General features: G+C 47.4%; 1 long non-coding RNA gene across 1 annotated transcript; it reads left to right on the forward strand.

Annotated features, from left to right (window-relative positions):
• Positions 1-18302: 18302 nt before the first annotated feature.
• Positions 18303-19754, forward strand: LOC128153580 (uncharacterized). Its single transcript, XR_008239011.1, has 2 exons — positions 18303-18445; positions 19231-19754. It is a non-coding gene; the product is annotated as an uncharacterized LOC128153580 (long non-coding RNA).
• The last annotated feature ends 254 nt before the right edge of the window (positions 19755-20008 follow it).

Here is a 20008-nt window from a genome sequence, read left to right on the forward strand (position 1 = left end):
ACCCAATGGGAGTTTTATCTCTTCATTGAAAATGAAGGCAGATCTGGTACCCAATGCCCTCCCTTGCCACACACATCATCACAAATCACTTCTTTGGCAAGAACGGGGCCAGGGAGGGGCAACGTCCCCAGAAGAGAAACAGCCCCTCGCTGCAGGGAAGGAGGATCAGGGCACGAACTTGGCAAGGTTTTTGGGGGCGGGGGGGACATAGGATTTATTCATTAAAAAAAAAAATTTAGTGAATTATTTCAAGCTTATATGTCACTCAAGAGTATCCCACAAGAAACGTATTTCAATACTATTTCATTTTGAAGCTCCCTCAGGCATATCTACAGGTGTTCACAGCTGTACTACAGCTATCAAGAATAAAGCAGAACTGTGTTTTATGGATAATTTGTTTAGAAGAGGGGCTATTTAATTGTGACAGACGTGGAAATTAAGGCCAACATCCTGCAATTGGCTTTATGCCAGCAGACAGTGCTCTTCTGGGTGATCTCAAGATCAAGATATCAACTTCATCCTGCCCAAAAAGCATCAGAAAGTCTGAGTGTCTCTGTTGTGAATAAAATACCTCCTACGACCCATAGGTAACAGATGGGGAGCTGGGTACAGGGCACGGTACCCAAGCTGCAGACATGTTCTGCATCCCTCACAGGGAGTGCTGTCCTTCATCTCACAGATGACTGATCACCATCCTAAGCATCTCTTACATGTTTTTGTTGCTTTTGAAACAGCAGGTACCAAATCAACCTTTCACTTTCAATCATATTCACTGTAGCTTGGCAAAGACACCTTCAATAAAGACAAGTGGGATTTTTTTCAGGAGAACAGTCTTTTGGTTTATCAGGATGCAGTACAGGGGCCATTACACCTCTGCCCAAAGCCTTTCCTCTGATATCATTTGTTACCTTTGCAATTGTATCAAAGGGTGATTTTGGCAGAGATTATGATTTTTCCCTCCTTAGAAGTTGGATCCGGCTGTGATCTCGCTTTCTGAAACAGCCGTTCTTGCCTTTGAAGTGAGGAAATGTGTTCTGGGCTGGTTCCTCTCACTCCCACTCCCAACCATACTTGAAACGACGAGCCTTTTTTTGAATGTACGGTCAGTATTCCTGTGGCATAACGCAGTCCTAATCACATAAAACAATATAAATTATTCCAGAAATGTTACCAGACGGTACAAAAGCATCTTCAAGTTGAGGAAGCTTGATCTGAATGAACACAGATTAGCTTTGTTCTGCACACACCTAGCTCTCACTCCTGCCTTCTCCGATGAGAAACACTGAGCTGCAAGCCCCGGCTGCTCAGACCCTGCGTAGGGAATGGCTTCACCCCAAGGTTCTGGGCACCTTCATGTTTCAGCAAGAGCCGAGGGCTTTGAGAGCAGCGGGAAGCAATGATGCACCTAGATAACCTAGCAGGGTGGACCCTGGGGCAGGGGCCACATCCTTGGGTGAAATCCTGTCCTGCTGAAGTCGATGGCAAAGCTCCCACCGACTTCAATAGGGGCCAAATTCCACCCACTGCTACTGGTCCTTGTCTTTTATTTACAATGCATTTTATGTTTGTTACTTTTGTTCCCTGTCCAAATTCTTGTGCCTTGACTGTATTGTATTTTCAAATAAAATAAGATATTCTTCCTCCTCTTATCTAATGGTTAACATACCTATTATATCAGGTTGATAGATTTCCTTCCCCATTAACAACATTTTAAAAAAGGGACATTCTTCAAAACAATCCCGTAAGAAAATAAGCAATCTTGCATCTGGTTAACAGCAAAAAGTAAACCATAACAAACATCTGTCCAGCTAAACATAAAACACCATGTGTAAAAATAAGCTGACAAGGCACCATTTTATATAAGCAGTACTATCACTTCCTAAACAATTACAATTTGTTTCAGCTTCTGAAAAACCACTCCTTATCTATTTGAAGGCCTTGCTGCTCCTGAGAATTTTCTTCTCCAATTTGCAGAAGAGCATAAAATTAAAGCTGATTATGCAGAACAAGGAGCTTTCTACTACAGAAAGAAGAAAACCCAAGCCTGACCCCACTGCACATCCAATGAACTCCCCAGCCACCTCCTCGGAGGAAGCACAAGCAAAAATCCCCACTCAACATTGTCCCACATATGCTTATATCCATTTTGAAACACATGGAAACCTCTACTGCCATCAGTACCCTTCTCTTACAGCAAAGTGATGTCCTGTGGACAGTCTTATTTTTCCTCAGCATCCATTTGGTCTTCAGCAAATGTATCCCCCAGACAGCCGTACCATCACTGCTACTAGTCTGCAGAACAAAGAGCTTGTGCTTATGCCATATTGGTATGTTTGGCAAACAATGTGGAATGGGTTTGGTGCTCTGTATTTAGTTTAAACACAGGTCAGCTCCCTGAACAAGCATGTAGTGATGATGCCAACTTTTTTCATCAACACACAGGTAACAAATCCATTTGGGAGCCCTTTCCAAAAGGCTGATTTTGCTATTTCCATCCCCAAGGTAGCGCGATTCACAGAGAAGTCCTACGCAGAAAAAGAAGAGGTAGAAAACCTCAATTCCGACTACTGCCATTAACATTACAGATATTTTGGGGGTGTCAGATTTGACTGTAGACTCCTAGATGCAAAGAGGTTATGTTGTAAGGAACCAGACCAGAATCACGGAATGCTTTTTGAAGCATCATTCAGAAATCCAATGAGGAAAGTCAACAGTCCCCGAGGCACGTCAGCCCCAGGTGCGATGCATTACAGTATAAAGCAGGAATTGTGTCAGATATGTCCTTCCAAAATGTCTCACCTTAGAAAGTCTCCAATTTTTGTTACGTGACTCTGCAACAAGTGACAGAGCAGAGATGAGATGGCTACAGCAGATGCTGAACTTTCCCCACAGATACTTGAACACTTAATCTCAAGATTTTTAGAAGCACAAGCAGAGGACATGGCATCAGACCCTAAGGTGCGTCTGTCTGTGTGCTCATCAGCTGTGGTGGACAAGGCAGGCAGTTTAGAGAGGACACGCTTGGGACAAGTGCTGAGAACCAATTCAGAGGCTGCGGTCGTAGCCATTTGCAGATGCCTGCCACCAGCAAAAAGGCTGATGAAAATAAAGGAATGACCAAGTATTAGCATTATGCAAAGCTGGAAGATATCCCACCATAGTAGCAGTAATGGCAAGGAGTCCAAGCCAAAAGCCACCAAAGTAACTGTAATTCTTTGCATTGGTTTCACTGTGTGTAAAGGGATGTTGCCCCGCTGAAGTATTTTAACCAGGCAACGACTATCTTGTCCTTGTGCTGTTAAATTGTTCCCTTCTTGATTATCATAATTTTATTTTTTATTTTTCACACATGTGCATATGTATGCATATATCTCAATGTACATTACAAAAATGTAGATTATATCAGTGTATATATATGGATACTAAATGTTATAGTCTTTGCCAATTCTGTCATTAAAAACCAAGATCAGCCACTAGCAAGGTATTTGCTACTCAGAAGAAGGAAGCCACCCAGTTAAATATAAACTACACACTATAAGCGTGTAAGATAAGAGCACACACATGTGGGTGTGCAGTGTATACAAAACACAATCTTAATCACCTGCTTAAAGACACACTGCCTGTAAGAAGGGGACCATATTACTCTCCTCTGTTCAGCGCATCTGCTTTAACAGCACGAGGGAAGTGGTGCTGGGGGACCAGCCCGCAGTCACAGACGGCTGGGGATGGTGCAGGTTTCTGTTCCTCAAGCTCCTGAGTGTGAGGGACATTTCCAAGGCAGCATCTCCCACTCTTCTCCAGGCATCTCACAGCCCTGGAGAATTTCTTCCATTGGAAAAGGAGCAGTGAGGTACGCCCTCTAATCCCTATGCCAAGCACTTACCAGCAATCAGTTACTGAAAGGGGAACACCAAATCCCGCTGGACATGAAGAAGGTGCTGGTGCTCCAGCATTGCCTCAGGAGAATGGCGGGCTGCTGCAGCTCACCCGCCTGTTTTCCAAACTGTCACATCTACGGGCTGTACCAAGGTCAGAAATTCCTCTCCCATCCCAGGACAAATTCTGAGATGTCAAAGACCCTCCTTTCCCCAAGTCCAGACAAGAAGTCTCAATTTCCCCAAAATTTAAAAGCAGGCAAACTGCAATGCTTTGACTCAATACCTGCAGAAAACTCAGTCTGGGTTATTTGTGGTGATATATGAAACTCATTTTGAAATGATTAGTGATTTTTGACCAAAATAAAGGAGGGAGATTCCTGCTCTGAAAGGTCTGAGGGGAATGCTTCAACCTCCCACTATTCAAGCTTCAAAATCTCCAAAATGGCAGTTCAGTGATGTCCATTCTTCTTCACAAAGCTTCAGCTGTGATTTCCATCAAACGTGGCACACACTAAGCCATTCAACAGGTAAAAGGTTGGATAGACATTAATTCCCCTCCTTAGCTATTGCAGAAACACACAACATATTAGGCTTAATCTGCAGTGGGGAATTTGACGTTACGATCACTTTCGAACTGTGGGCACAATGAAAGGCTGGGACAGGATACAAGATGAGAGTCTCCACCGCCCAAGTGTTGGCAAGAACAGGTTAGAGAAATACCTGTTAGACACAAACTGGATATAGTGCATCCTGCCTCAAAGCAGGGAAGACTCAGGTGCAGCCAGACAGCATGTTTGTTTTGGCAGGGTTAAACCATGAAACCAGATGTTCCTCTCGCCAGGCTACTGCGTATCGCCCCTGCAGCTGTACTAGAATAACCACCTGGGGAATTGTGCTGCAAACAGCATCGCTGAAAAGAACCCAGTGCTGTGCCTACAACGAACTGGGTGGCAAGCCACCGCAGCCAGCAGCTGAGGCAAAGAGGGATGGGACACTTTCCAGGATGGATTCCCACCTGGGAAGTACCATCCAGCAAAAGGCACCTTCAGTGCCCTCAGCCCTTTTAGCCCATACCTCGGACTTCAGCTCGCGAGGATCCTCTGGCAGCTCAAAACAGCACTCAGCTGTTTGGAGGAGGAAGAGCAGGAGGAGGAGGAGGGCAGCGCCGCATTTGCCACTCACAGCTCCTCAGGGATCAAAAAGTTAAGGAGATGTCTTCCTGCCTAGCCGATAAAGGGCATCACACCTCTCTCATTACATGAATCACTATTTTCTGATGAAAAAGCATCTAATTGAAAAGTCTCCCACCAGCTCTAGTACAGTCTCCTCAAATAGTTCCTCAGCATGGCTTCAAATAACACTTTGCAAGAAAATTGCTTGATTTAACTCCTCAATTTGTCATAAAACCCGAGGGGATCTCCACTGATAATTAGACTTCCCAAATGAAAGCCTGAGACAGATTGCCAGGGATCTACTCAGAGTGACACATCGCCCGTAATCTGCCAGGGACTCAGCCTTGGTATCGAGCAGAAAAAAAAATTTATGCTCTGGGAAACAATATTAAATAAGTGACCTTCTGTCTTCTTAAACCCAGATAAAATGAAGACAAAGCCTTGCTTAGCCAAAATGCCTGGCTGTGCCATTCAGCATGCTCCAGTCATGGTCCTTGGACAATAGTCCTTGGAAGAAGGTGGGAAATGTCCCTTAGGAGATAAGGAAGAAAGTTAGACATAAGTTGGTTTCTTATTAAAACGGTAGCAGGGAAACAAACAAATAAAAATATTAAGAGCCCCAACCTTCATGCAGAACGACAAACACCACCCTGCACAGACGTAGGACACATCCGATGAGACACACAGACAGACAGAAGGAAGGAGAAGACTTCCCTGAACACCATCATTTCACCAGGAGTAAGGGCACACAGCTGAGTGGGGATTTTCAGGTGTGGACAAGGGGCAGATCAAAGTGGGTATAAACCAGTGGATTTTACTATGTCCCTGAGCAGCTGGGGAGCAGGCAGGGGCCAGCAAGTAGCTCGTGGTGAGCAGTGGCAGCTCCAGCTGGAGGCAGCAGCAGACTCTGGTCACCCCTGCCCAGTGGCCTGTGGGCACCCTGCCTGAACATGGACCAGGGTTTGGCCACCTTCGTGGACCACCGTGTCTGCGGGTCAGATGTTTCTCAAACAGGCACGCTCTCAGCACTGGTGCACAGCTTATCACCATGCTGCTGTCCCAATTAAAAACCTCCTCTGTTACCATAACGGGTACTGACTCAAAGCAAAGGAACACTTTACTTGGAAAGCAGGAACGGTGTTTCTGCAAGAGGTGAAAGTGTCTGAAGAGCTTTTTTAGAGGAAATGCTCTGTAAATTCCTCTTTGGAGGAGTAACTTGCAGAAAGGGGAGCTCAGCCTGTGCTGGATGCACTTGTTCAGGGAGGAAGGGGAGCAGAAGTTGTACGTGGCCAAGACACAGGGCTCCCTGTGCCTTACACCAAGATGACTCCAGGCTTCTAAGAAAGATTTTGCTATCCTTGGGTAACTGTGTTCGCAAATTAAGTGTTTAAGATCAGGCTGGAGGGGGCTTTGAGCAACCTGATCTAGTGAAAGATGTCCCTGTTCCTTCCAACCCAAACCATTCTATGATTCTATGAAACATCAAATTATGCTACATTACTCCTTTGGGCTTATGCAATCAAAATAAAGTAATTAGAATATGTTTTCATGAATCCAGGAGTTCTTCCACTGAATTGGAGGCCATTCTCAAGGGCTTGTCTCACACAGACCTCCCAGGTTAGACCTGCCAGCCCTGCACCCTGATGTGGCTGTTGGGTAGTGACTCAACACAGCGGAAGAATTAAGAAAAACTTCCGTTTTCTGAAGAAACCAAAATTAATTTCTCACTAAGCAAGCAAGCTGCATTCAAAAATATATTACAACCTTCTGAGGGCACTTGCATGACTATGGACCTAATACTAAAGCTTTCTGTGAACATGATTTACGCCGTACCAAAGAGAAGCCTAGCGTGAAAGGACCTAAAATGTTTGCTTTCAGACCCAGTATTCCCGCATTCCAGCCACAATTCAAGGGCTCGGGAGGGATCAGCTCCTTCCAAGCCCCACGTGTTCCATCACTGCAGGCACAAACAAGCACTTCACACACACCCCCCTCGGCTGGTGTGTGCAGCCACGTACTCTCCTGCAGCAGAGACGATGCTGCGTGTCTGCAGTTTCAGGGGTGGCTCTTGACAACTGCGTAGCAGACAAGTAATTCCCACTGGAGAGCTCTTTGGGAAGACCTCCCCCCTGAGAGTCGATGCCCTGACTCACGCTGGATTAAAAGCAATGACTGAATGCTAGCGTCCAATCCAACTAGTACTGCCTTTTACCCAGACATACCCCGCTGACCCGGGTCACTCGGTGCCGAAGGAGCCAACAGCACATGCCTCGGAGGGGCTGCCGATGCCCCAGCTGCCTGGGAAGAGCACGAGGAGCGGAGCGTCTCACAGGAGAAAGCCCTAACTGAGGCAGTCCGGTCAGCCCAAACCAAAGCAGAGGGAGATGCTGAACACCAATGGTGTGGCCGCACTTCCAGTGTAACTGGGATATGGCGATGTCCCAGCTCCCTGACGGTTAATGACCCTCCCTGCCCGGCAGTCCATGACACATGCCTCACCAGGGACCGTTGTTTTGGGAGGGGAATTGGGCAGGGCAGGGCAGCTGCTGAGCCTGGCTGCCAGGACCACAGGATGTGTCTACATCAGCATAGTCTAGACAGACACCCACAGCAAAACGGGAGCCAAGGACGGTGCAAAGAGATGGAGCAGAGGAGGTAAAGCACAGGGCTGTGTGAAGGAGAAAGAGAGGGGAGATGATAAAAGCCAGCCCACATTCGAGGCAGGGGGTAACAGCCCTCCAGGAGTGCAGCCAGCACACCCAGAAAAGATGGACACCACGCTCGCCTCCCAGCCCGCGAGGAAGCACCGCTCCTTCGGCCATCCCTCACCACGGCAGGGCGGTGGGCACACGCTTCTCGCCCGAGATCAAACCATCCCAGCCACGACTGCCCACCCTGGCTCTCCCAGCCCGGTCAGCGCTGCTACCTGTGCTGCCTTGAGGCTTGCAACAAGCTGCTGGCATTGCATCATCCTCCCACCTTCCTCCCCTTCCCAGGCAGCTGCACTCCACAATATTCCCAGCCATCGCGAGCGGAGGGGGCGGCTAAAAACGGACTAGTGTTTAGGAGTAGCAGCGATGCAGAGTTTGGTGTTTTTTGCAGGCACTACAAGCAGTTTCCATGGCAGCTTCGCCCACGCGCTTGCCCGCTTGCTGTTAAAACTTCACGCTGCAGAAGTCACTCACTGTCGTTTCAGTGTTTGACCCAATCCTGCCTGGCTCTGCAGTTCTTCAGTCTCATACACCACCAGAGCTAGTAAAATCTGCTATTCAAAAGGGCAGGACCATCCAACTAATTAAAAAAAAAAAAAAAAAGTGTATGAAATGGGATTACTAGTCTGACTGTGGGGAAAAAAAAATTCAGTCTCAGAAATGTTTTGCAAATAATCCCACAAGCCATCATTGTAAAGACTTTGCAGCTCCTAAGCACTGATGGATTTACAACAAAATGCCCCTGAAAACTGCATCCATTTTAGGCATTTAAGCCTAAAATAAGTACAGAGCATGGCAAATGATACAAGCATGATGTTTGACTGGTCTGACGATAGCGTAACCAACCACTCCTGTTTTCACACACAGATGTCACAGCCCAGTTTTGATATATTCTACCTAAATAAATCTTATCAGAAAGGAGGTACAACACTGATGTGGAATTACATTTCACAGCGAGGTAGGTGTGGAGTTTGTTTGCTTTGGGTAAACACTCTATTTTTTTAGCCACAAGCTCCCTGTTCGGCTCTTCCCTGCTCCCTGACAGGAAAGCTGTTGTCTAAGGGGAGTTTTGCCTCCATCTAACCCAAACGTTCAAGGCTGCTGATGGGGTGGGGTTGGGGAAAAAAGATGTCCAAGCACAGCCTGTTTCATATTCATCTCAGACCCTTTCTCAAAGTATGACAAAAGGCTTCCCACTCCTGCCTGGGATTGAGTCAAAACTTGCTGAAGTTTGTTGGGTTTTTGTTTTTGTTTTTTTTCCCCTCAATAAGCAAAGATGACACCCACCAGCCAAACCGGGAGCCAGACCACAAGCCGTGCGTTTCAGGTCTCAGTGCTGACAATGCCATGCAGAGAGACCCTGCACCCCCTCAACACAGGGGCTCCATACCGGCCAGCCCCAAGAGGGATTTGGGCAGAAAGCTCATAACTAACACTAAGGGATGTGATAGTTGGAGGAGCAGCGAGAGCAGGGACAACGCAGAGATATCAGCATAAGAAATGCAAAAAGTTGGCAGATCTGGCCTGAGTCCAGCCATGAGGCTTCTGCAAAATACAGTGCGGACCCAGCCGCTTGTTTTTCACAAGGAGCAGCATTACCTTGTAGCCAGCCTTACAGCTTGTTTTGCTGTCTGTGCGGCAGAAAGCCAGCTCTCGCAACCCACATCTCTCCATGAAAGGAGTTTGTTCTGGCTCCCTCGGAAGTGCAAGTCAACTTACAGAAGAGATTAACTCCCATAAGCAAAAAAAAAAAAAAAAAAAAAAAGATTTGCCATATACTTTTTATTCAACCCCATCAGCCTAGTAGTTGACCAATTTGTAGGCTAAAATCTTACTCAGATTTCTGATTTTCTTGGAATTGGAACCTGCACCTCCCTGCCCCTCATGCATAAGCCTGATCTGCCCCAAAACCAGTACCTAGAACCCAGTAACAGAGGTAAGCGAAGCCATCCAGCACAGAGACCTGTCAAGGGAAGTTATGCGGCTATCCTTAAAAATAATTGTGTCCCTATTAGCAAAAGTACAGTGTTTGGAGTAAGTATGCACTTTTTATTGGGAGAAAAATGACTAATATAATCCAGTCTGCTAATACATTCTAAAGACTTTATTATATTTTTCTACATCATCATTCCGGCATCAAAAGAAATCACTCTTCATTATATTTACAGGGCTGGGAGGGTATGCAGAGAGACCTAAATACGACAGTCTCCGAGAGGTGTTGCATTATACATTTCAACGTACTTTTCTGAGCACATACAGTGCCATCTCTCCCCATGTCACTTATCTAGAACAACAAACTTTGAAGTATAATAAACTCTGCTGCTGCTAGCCTCTTTAAGCGACAGCAGGAAGGAAACAAACAACTGGCTGTAAATATTCTGCTTAGCTCCACTGTACTGGGACTTGGAAAAAAAATATTGGTGGTTTTAAAGCAAAATAACTGAAACAAATGATAATTAGCATTTTCCCCCCAAGGGCCTGAACAGCAGCATGAAAAGCAAAGAGCTGCTGTTGTGCTTCTGACGGTGCCCTGCAGCATGCTGTTGCGCTCTCCAGGTATTTCCTTCGAAGGAAAAAGCAGGTTCAGAAGTACTCTAGCATCTATGATGGTTTACCTGGAGCAGCCAAAGCACAACACAGCATGGCTTCATCACTTACACAAGTTTCCTTGGGGGACATCCTTGTCTTTCTTCACGTGCCAACCAGGTTATGAGGGGCAGGATTCCTCTTGACTAGCTTTAGCCAACTCCAAAGCAAACACTTGGGCTTAGGGTATCATCTCACTCCCCTCTGTAACCAACAGGCAAAGACAGGCACCTCCAGGTATAAATTCATCCCTTCGGAGGAGAGATGGGAGGAATGATCCTCCAGAGACGCCTGCCTTCCCTAGCTACTGCAAGGCTGTAGCAGACATCTATGAAAACTCCACCAGACCACTCCTCAAGGCAGAAAACAGACTGAACCTAGAGCCAGCAGAAGCAAAATCACCTCGATGAATTTTGACCTGTCTTTCTGTGGACAGTTAATAGAAAGACGTGAAAGTCTCTGAACGGTCTCCCCCTTACACTCATGCTCCTCAAAAATAAGAGTGTTTTCTGGACAAAGCTTTGGATTTCACAACCGCCCAAGAGTGAAATGCTAGCGACTTCAGGGCAAAGCATAGAGATTTTGCTTGTGCTCTTCTCCAGTTGCTTAACCGTTACGCTTTTCACTTTATTGCTTGTGTTGGTACCTTTCCTGAACTGAAAAGATGCTAGAGGCCAAATTCCCACTCTAATCTCACAGAAGTTCTCATTTCCAAAATCCCAACAAACACCTATTGTTTTTCTCCACCAAGATGTGGCACCTCCACCCTACTCCATCATTCAGCTGCCAACTGCTGGGTGTTACGCTTTCTTCTTGCTGAGGGTGCCAGAACATTTTGCTCCTTTCTTCCAGCAGATTGCACAGCCAGAAAGGTCCTGCCTAATGCACCTGTAGTCAGCACAGGCAGATATACAACGGTACAGCACCTTTGCACTTCAAACCTCTATCAGCCAAGTTCAGGTAGCAACTGGAAGACAGACTTTTAAATACCTGTTTTGATCACTTCCTTTCTATACAGCATCCACATCCCTTTATTCAATGGGCTGCAACAATGGTTCTGGACAATTTAGTCGGGTCCTCAACTACATGGCTTCTTTTTCCTATGGTGACAATTATATTATACATTCATTGTCGATATCTCTTAATAGCTACATGATTCTTACTGCAAATAACGTGCAAAAAAAAACGTTCTGTTGCTGCTCTAGGTACAGCAAAAAAGCAGAGGGGTTGATTTTGCTGTGTTTTTCTTAACGGCCTGTTCTCAGCTTTCAGAAGCTATAAGCACACAAACCTGTCTGATGCACAGACTCTCACTGCAAAGTGAGACAAAGAATAAAAATCTTCGCAACACATATGTTACAGGTCACCCTGTTTTGCAAACTTTTTGGAAGAAAAAAACCAAAGAGTGCAGTATGCAGCAGCATCCTCTGCTTGGGAATTATCTCACATGGGTCATCAAACAGCTGTCAGGCAGCGTGCAACCTCGAGTGGAGTTTAATCAGCAATCTAAGGATGAAAGACTATATTCTGGTTACCCTAGCCAACTAATCCCCTCTGGAGTATTTTCTAACGATACACAGCATTATTTACTTTGCTAGCTGAAACTGCTTTATGAGACTGTCACTTCAACAAAATAACCTAGTTCTACAAACTCAACAATGCAGTTTTTCCAACTATTTTATTTTAAGAGTCTTTTACCCGACAAAAGCAAGCTCTTCTTCAGCTTAAGGGAACAGTTCATTTATCAAATCACAGTAATTTCTTGCACAGTAAGTTTACTCCTGCCACATATACATCCGAATAAACCTCCCACATCAGCATTCCCAAATGAAACTACTACTAGCATTACCAGTGGTCTGATTTTGTTATAGTTTATAGCTTGTACTTTTTTTTTCCCCCTCCTTTCTTATTTTGCAGAATTGGTTTTTCTTACTGACTCCAGATTTCACAGGAGGGCCGTCTGTTCCCCCGCTATTCACAGAGTTATACCACCTCCCAACCCCACTGCAGAGGCAGTTTGAGGAAGCAGATCCTGTGGAAGCATGTTCTCCCAAGCCCTGATCTCAGCATGCTTTACCCATAAAATTAAAGGTGATTTTGCATGGTATTTCTTCTATAGCAATGGAACGTGGCACCAGACCACACCCCACAAATACCCCACAGCCAAAGCAAACTCACCTTTGGTTTAATCAAATCACCGAACCCACGTGGTCCACTGCAGACATGCAGAGCAGCACCATATCAGTGTAGACACCGGCTTTCTTACAGCTCGAGGTGCACTGGCTGCAGAGGTAAATGTCCCCAAATGTTTGATACCGCCACTGCCTTCTACCTCCCAGACACCATCATCCTCTCTGCTCCATGCACTGAGCTATCTGTGCAGCATCCCAGATCACTTCACTGAAACACTGCTAACTTGAGTTAGCAAATATTTTCTAGAGACGTACCATACTATTTACTTTGCTAGCTGAAACTTCAAAGACGTAACCTAGCTGCTAACTTGAGCTCGCAAAGACCTACCACTGGAGCAGCCTGTGTTACCCAGCCTCATTTGAGCTGAAACAAGTCGGAGGAAAGCTGTCTCAAGCCTATCAGCCAGAAAACTGAAGCGGCAATTGCCTCTGCCACTGGGATGCCAGTGAGCAGCCGCCAGCGGCAAACTTCTCAGCAGGCACAACTGCAGCCAGAGATGATGTGCATCTACCCTACAAGTCAGTTCTTCTCACCTATATTAAAATACCTGGCTTCATAAGACAGTCAGGCTTGCACACAGCCAGGAATAACATGGGTCACGGCACACACGGCTATTTACTTTGAGAACACCTTCTGATTTGACAGAACCGGTTCCAGGAATAAAAAAAATGATCCAGTACAGGGGATTTTAACTGTCTGCCTGAATCAGTACCAGGGACAAACCCTAGTTAAATAAAAAGCTCATTGTTCAATTTTTTTTTTAACTCCAGAGTGGCTTATAATAAACTTCCAGAAGTGGTTGACTGTCAAATAGCCACTAAATTTCACGAAAAGCATAGCTCGCTCAGCAAGTAAGGACAGTAATTAATTGCAAGTCCTCAAAAACAGGATACTAAGTAAAATCCTCATCCTTGTAATTTAAAAGTTAAATGGGCCAGTAAGAGCTACAAGGAAAGATACAAATAAATTACAAGGATGTGGAAAATAATGAGGCAATGAATTGCAAAATCTGTACAGCTCAGAAAAGACAACTGGGGTATTTGTCTGGAGGTCTGGTGAAAGGGAACCCAAGAGTTATTCCTCATCTCAGAAAAAAACAGGAGAAAGGTATAAGAAAATACGAAGCTAAATACTACCATTAAGTAGACAGTAATAAATTTAGTATTTTATTAAATATAGCAATTGCGTGGGTTTCTCAGAAAAGGGGTCAAGACACAGCATGGCAGGCACTGAGGAACAGGTTAGATTAACAGGAAAATTTCACGAGGGATCCTGCTCAGCGAAGAAGCTAGTAGCACATTTTTTTCCTATAGCAGTTACTGCAACTCCTGAACACACAAAAACTGCACCTCTACGAAAATAAAGTTTTCTGAAGTGTTTTTCACTTGAGTTAAAAAAAAAACCCAGAAACTCAAAAATGTACCTGGAACCAAAAATCTCACAGTATTTTATTTTGGAAACTCTGAATAAGGCACTTCTGTATCAGACGCCATTCTCAGGATTTACGACCCACCACCTCGGTAGTCTCCAGCGGAGTCAGGGACCCTGGCAAGAGCAGCAGCTGCTGACCCACCGTCGAAGGCAGGCAGCTCCAGCCAGTGCTGCCAGGGCGAGTGGGGTTCTGAGGTTTCTACAAACTGTAGCAGGAAGGTGGGAGCCCGAGCTCCTGATCCCTGACACCCCCAAACTGCCCAGGAACCACAGGCAGTTGTCAGGAATCCTGCAACCAGTGCACCTATCATAGGGCAGGTGATAGCCCCCATGTTTTGTTTGACCAGGAGGTTCAGCTATGCCTTTTTCTTTCCTTTTTTTTTTTTTTTTTTTTGTAGGTTTAAGTAGCCAGTGACATTGCAACAATGGCACCAAGGAGGGAGTGCTCAAGTACCAGAACAAACCCACCCGCAGTGCAAAGAGCCATGGCTCTTTCCAGAGTCACTGAGGAATCCGAGAACCTCAAAAGTTCATTGAGATAAACACTTAGACATTTATACTGCAGACTTTTACATCCAAGCTAATGCCCCCTAACGTCAGTGGAAAGCAGCTTCCAGGTCACGACTCATCTGCTTTAGCATACCGGGCTGAGATAAATCATATCCCAGGAATATCCAGCCCTCCTCTGGCTGACTAACAGGAGCCAGGACTGAATACCTTGGGTGTAGATGACCACATTTGGCCAGATGAGCTCTGCCTTCAACACGATTCAGCACATGACAGATTTGCAAGGATTTTGGCCCTAGGATAACGAAGGATGAGGATATAGCAGGTAATGGAAAAAACCCTAGGATACTGCCAAACACACCAACGTAGATAGCAGGGAAGATCCACCCTGGGTTACTAACTCCGGATCAGTATTGACTGGAGTTGACCCCAACCAACTCTGCCCAGAACCCCTGAACTAGTTCTCCATACCACCCAGCCTCCTGGTTCTGCTGGTGAATGCCACTAGTTTCTCCACATACTTGGTTAAGTCAGCAGGACTTCTTAGCTCATCCTCCAGGAGAGGCAAAGGGGCTCTGCCACGTCCTCATCTGCCCTTTGGCACCACAGTGGCTCAGCCATTAAACCTCACCCAGAATCAAGCCAGCATCCACCTGGCACATCTGCTGCCAAAGTAAATCACCCTCTTTTCCTCCTGCCCCGCTCCACACTGATGCTTTTAGCATCACAGATACGGGCCAAGAGAAGAGAATTAAAGTCACTACTTTGTCTTCTACTCTCCGAAAGCTGGGATACAACTGGAAGCGACATTTCTGAAAGGCCACTGAAGTCTCATTAACCTGTCGTGGTGGATCAAGGTTGAGGAACTTGATAGATCAAGGGCGAACAAGAGGTAGTAGAGGCAGTAATTGCAACGAGATCCCTGCCGTCCTTCACCTGAAGCATTTTTTTCCCCATCTTCTTTCCCACCTGAGACTAAACAATGACCGTGACACCTTTTTGCCCTCCCTCTTGCACAGACCAGACCATCAACTGCACTCAACACCAGCTAGATTGGCACACATCAGCCTTCACTCACGTTGTCACTCAACCTAAACCACAGACACAGAGCTCAGCCACACCACCATGTGGGGAGGAACCCTACCTGAAATCTGGCAGTAGACTACACAGGAAAAAAGAGGAAGGAAGGAAAGAAAAAGAAAAAAAAAGAGGGAGCGACAAAGGTTTTGACAAAAATACAACTCAGAGCTGCTTACTCTGATAACTGGTTAGATTAAAAAGTTCCCTCTTTTGTCTAAGCTAATTCGTTCTTTATAGCAAATCCTTTTCTCTCCACGTGGAGTCAAGAGCATATTGCATATGTGCAATCACACGTCTCTCCCACACTCACAACCAAACTGCTTGAATTAGCAGCCTAGCTGGCCTCAGGTTTCCGTTACAGCCCACCCAAAACAAGGAGTGCCTTCTGAACACATCTCCTCACTGATAAGCACAAGCCTATGAGCAGCGAGGCTCAAAACTTTACACATCCAGCAAACTGGCCTAAGTCAGGGACTAAACACCCAGTAGTCCTCCTGCTCAGGAAATGCGTTTATTTCAAAGCCAATGTGAGTACCTAAAACATGCATGCGGTGGAGCACAGTCAAGGTCTGTCCCCTTCAGATCGCTCAAAAAGCAAGATACTCAAAATACTTGAAAGCAAAATAACCTTCAAGAGCTGTGGCAATCAACGAGCTCGTTCCTTCTTTGTGCCAGGGTCAGCACTTGCAGCTATGCAGTTCCTCCCCATTTGCATTAGATGGAAATCCTGTCTAAAAGACATTTTGGTTGACTGCTTAAGGCCACAGAAGTCCACAGAGTACCTGACCAGAAAGGTAAGTTTCTGCCTGTTCTCTCCAAGTGTTCATTGTATTTGCCTCTGACTTGCAGACAGCAAACAGCCGAGCATCACTGAGTGAATAGCTTCAAGAGGCAGAGCTGTCCCACCGCAGAGGGGCCCGCACGACACCTCCACACATGACCATGTCTCCCCCGCTTGCCCCCACGGCTTAGCGGAGCCCACCGAGGTGGGCAGAGGGAGGCAGGGTGTCCACTGGTTCACCCAAAGTTGGGCATCACCACGAGGTTGTTGCTCAAGTACAAAGGTAACGGTTGTAAATGACAACACATAGGTGGCAAAACCACTCAGCTAAGAGACAGTTAACTCATAAAGCTGCAGCACTGCGATCACCTCGGCTCTTCTCGATCACCTCGGCTCTTCTCGATCACCTCGGCTCTTCTCGGCCTGGATCTGCAGCCTGTGAACTCTTAAGAGCTGCAACTGCCTTTCTGAGTCTGTACAGCACCTATGACGACGACACCCTGCTCCAAAACTAAGGCCTCTAGCAGCTGACAACACAACTAACTAGCATTTCTGTACATTGTCCCAATCTCTCTGTCCAGCCTTAGCTATACACAAAACCCCTCTTGAGGTTTTTTAGTGGGTTTCCCACCTGCCCCAAACATTCACACATACGTATGCAAAAAAAAAAACCCCATCTGTCAGGCAGGCCAGCTGCCTGCAAAATGCTGACGAACAAAATGGAAAGAAGTCTCTGTCCTTGTTCCACCGGAACAGGTTCAGGAACAGCAGACAGCAGCAACTCGCAGGGTACGGGGCTGACTCGAGCGCTACGAACGATACCTGCATTTTCAGTAAATTCTCGGCCTCTTTTGCAGTTTGAAAGAGAAAGCAAAGCACAGCACAGCAGCCCCTCAGGAGCTATCCTGGACACGGAAAGACCATCCGGCAAGCGGCCCACGGTTTCTCCTTGACACCTGGGCCTTCACCTCCCGGCAAAGCACGCCCTCCGCGGCACCGCTTGCGTTGCAAAGCAAAAATAAGCAAAAAAAAAAAAAAACAAAAAAAAACGGGTTAGCTGGGAAACATGCAGGCACTCGTGAGAGTTTCCCAACTCTGCCCTGGCTCGCTGCTTGCTCTGGAAGAGGGAAAGCGTGGCTGTAGGCGGCAATGCCCACCTCCGCTGGCGCAGGGGCACGGGCTCCGGCAGCGCCCGGGCACCGACGATGGCAGGTCCCATCCCCGCACCGAGCAAAGGGCCCCTTCCCGCCGGGCGTCCCCGGTGTTTTGGGGGGGTCCCAGGCTCACCGGAGGGGCTGGGAGACCGCCCCGCCAGCGCCGGGGAGGCGAGGGATGTCTCCCAGCAAGGCTGCGGGAAGGACCTGCCGGGAACCGCTAAAGGAAGCTACGGAGAGAAAATGGAGGCGGCGGCTCTTTTGGCGGGAGGGGAGACGGTGCGGCCCGGGGAGCCCTCCGCGCCGCCCCAGTTGCATCATGCAAAATGGACGCCGCCGCCGTCGCTGCCACCCGCCCCGGTCCCCGGTCTTACCGACCGACACCCCCCCCCCCCCCCTCCGCTCCACCCGCCGTAGAGGCGGGCCCCGCACTCACCCGCGCCGCGGTGGGCAGCCCGGCGGGCTGAGGTGAGGCGAGGCGAGGTGAGGCGGCGCAACGGCGGGCCCAGGGCAGCCCCCGGTTCCCCGCCGCTTTAACACCTCCGGCGCCGGCCGCCCGGCCCCGCCTCCGCCGCTGTAATGAAAGAGGAGACCGAGCGGCGGGCGAGGCCGCCGCGGCGGGGTCCTTCCGGCGGTGGGGCCGGGCGGCAGCCCCCGGGGGGGGGAGCGCATCGGCGGAGGTGGGGAACGTGCGGGTTTTTAAGCGTGGTAAGCTGGGGATGGCCGAGGGAGCGGGGAGGAGGTCACCTCCGCGACGCGAAGAAGGGGCTTGTTCCTGGCAGGCAGGTTACAGGTGAGCGGTTGGTTTTAGTTCAGCTTGGACTCAAAACCGGCTTGGTTTTTTTTTATTTTTTTTTCCCCCCCCCAGGGACTCTACGGGAATGGGAACTGAGGGGCTGGGTTGGACCGAACCGTCCGTTCGGTCGTGCCGCTCGCCACGCTCCGACGGCTGGTGAACTTCTGCAGAAGGCGGCCGAACGCGCGATGCGGGGATGAAATGGGCGCAGTTGATTAAAGGCGGACGCTGGTGGACCTGGGTTAGGCTTTTGAGCTCGCCTCCCGCGAAGCATCGTGCCCCCAACCAAGGAAATAGGCTGTGGACGAAATTGCCGTGGCTGCCCCCGAAACTGGGGCGAACGGTCAAAAAGAGCTGTAGATGTTGGAAGGGGAACAGCGCGGGGTCCGTGCCGGGCTTGGTTAAATCCCCTTTCCGTTACCATTCGTAAGGGCTGTGGCGAGACCACCGTGGGGAAAGTCTCAAGCGTGCTGCAGGATGGGACAGCGTATGAATATGGATCTTGGAAGAAACTGTCCAAAATAAAGTGGAATTCTAGAAAGGAGGGGAGTGATAGTTTAGGAAAGAAAACCAAATAAGCAGTGGGGAACAGCTGGCTGAGCAGTCAGTTAGAAGAAGGTCTGGTGTTTACAGTGGATCCCAAAAGTCATGTGAGCCTACTGCATGGTACTAATGCAAAAAAAAAAAAACCCAACCACAAACCCCACAAACCCCACCCAAAACAACTGTATCTTTCTTGTAGAGCATCTTAATGGAAAAGTATGTACAATGTAGAAAGTAATTATGAAGCTGTAATCAATAGTGCTGAAACCTCAGCTGGAGTACTGTGCTTATTTTGACATATAACCATAAATACACCTACTTGGGGGAGTCCTGAAAAAAAAGCTGATAAGAAACACGTTCATTAATGAAAAGCTGAAGGAATTGTTTTTCTTTTCCAGAACAAAGGCAGAACAGTAGAACAATCCTTCAGTGAATAAACAGACAAAGGCATAAACAATAAAAGAAATCATTTAATGTCAATTACGACCGCACCACGCTCATTAACGATTACCCACTGGAAAGGCTGGGGAAGGCTGGAGGACATTTTGGGGTGTGCATTCACAGAAAGCCTTCGAACGATGTTTCGCTGCCGTGTTTCTTCAACAGCTGCTCCACGTGAGACGCACAGCTGTACCTGTCATGTTGCAGTCTGCTTCTGCCTGTCACTGCCATAGAGCCCTGCTTCATCTCCTGTGCTTATTAACAGATGTGGTTGCATAAATGAGGGGAGTGGTGGTCTGAGATTATGCCTCCTAAAATTGTTCAGGGAAAAGAAAACCTCTTTTATGCCAAGCTGAGGTACCCAAGAACACCAGGTACAAATTAAGAGGCAAGAAAACAACCAAACAATTGTTTGGGGATTTCTCTTCTTTTTGCTAGAATTAAGAAATTCTGTATTTAAAAATAATTTGTTGCACCTCAATCATTCATTGCTTTTTTTATTGAGCAGTTGGTCAGCCCATCCTAGCTCATTTTAATCTGGGAACCCGGGAATGGCATTATTCCCTGTGTTCTCTGCTATCCCAGACCTTGTTGCTGTGATCATCCAGGTGAGTAAACATCCAGCCAAAGGACAGACTGCAGACCTGGCTCATGGTCAGGCTGTATGTAGGCGTCCTGACCGACTTGTAAAGGAAGTCCTGTCTGCTGATGGGGCTGCAGAGGTAACACCTGAAC

This window comes from Harpia harpyja, chromosome 17, assembly GCF_026419915.1.
Source record: "Harpia harpyja isolate bHarHar1 chromosome 17, bHarHar1 primary haplotype, whole genome shotgun sequence".
NCBI classification, from domain to species: Eukaryota; Metazoa; Chordata; class Aves; order Accipitriformes; family Accipitridae; genus Harpia; species Harpia harpyja.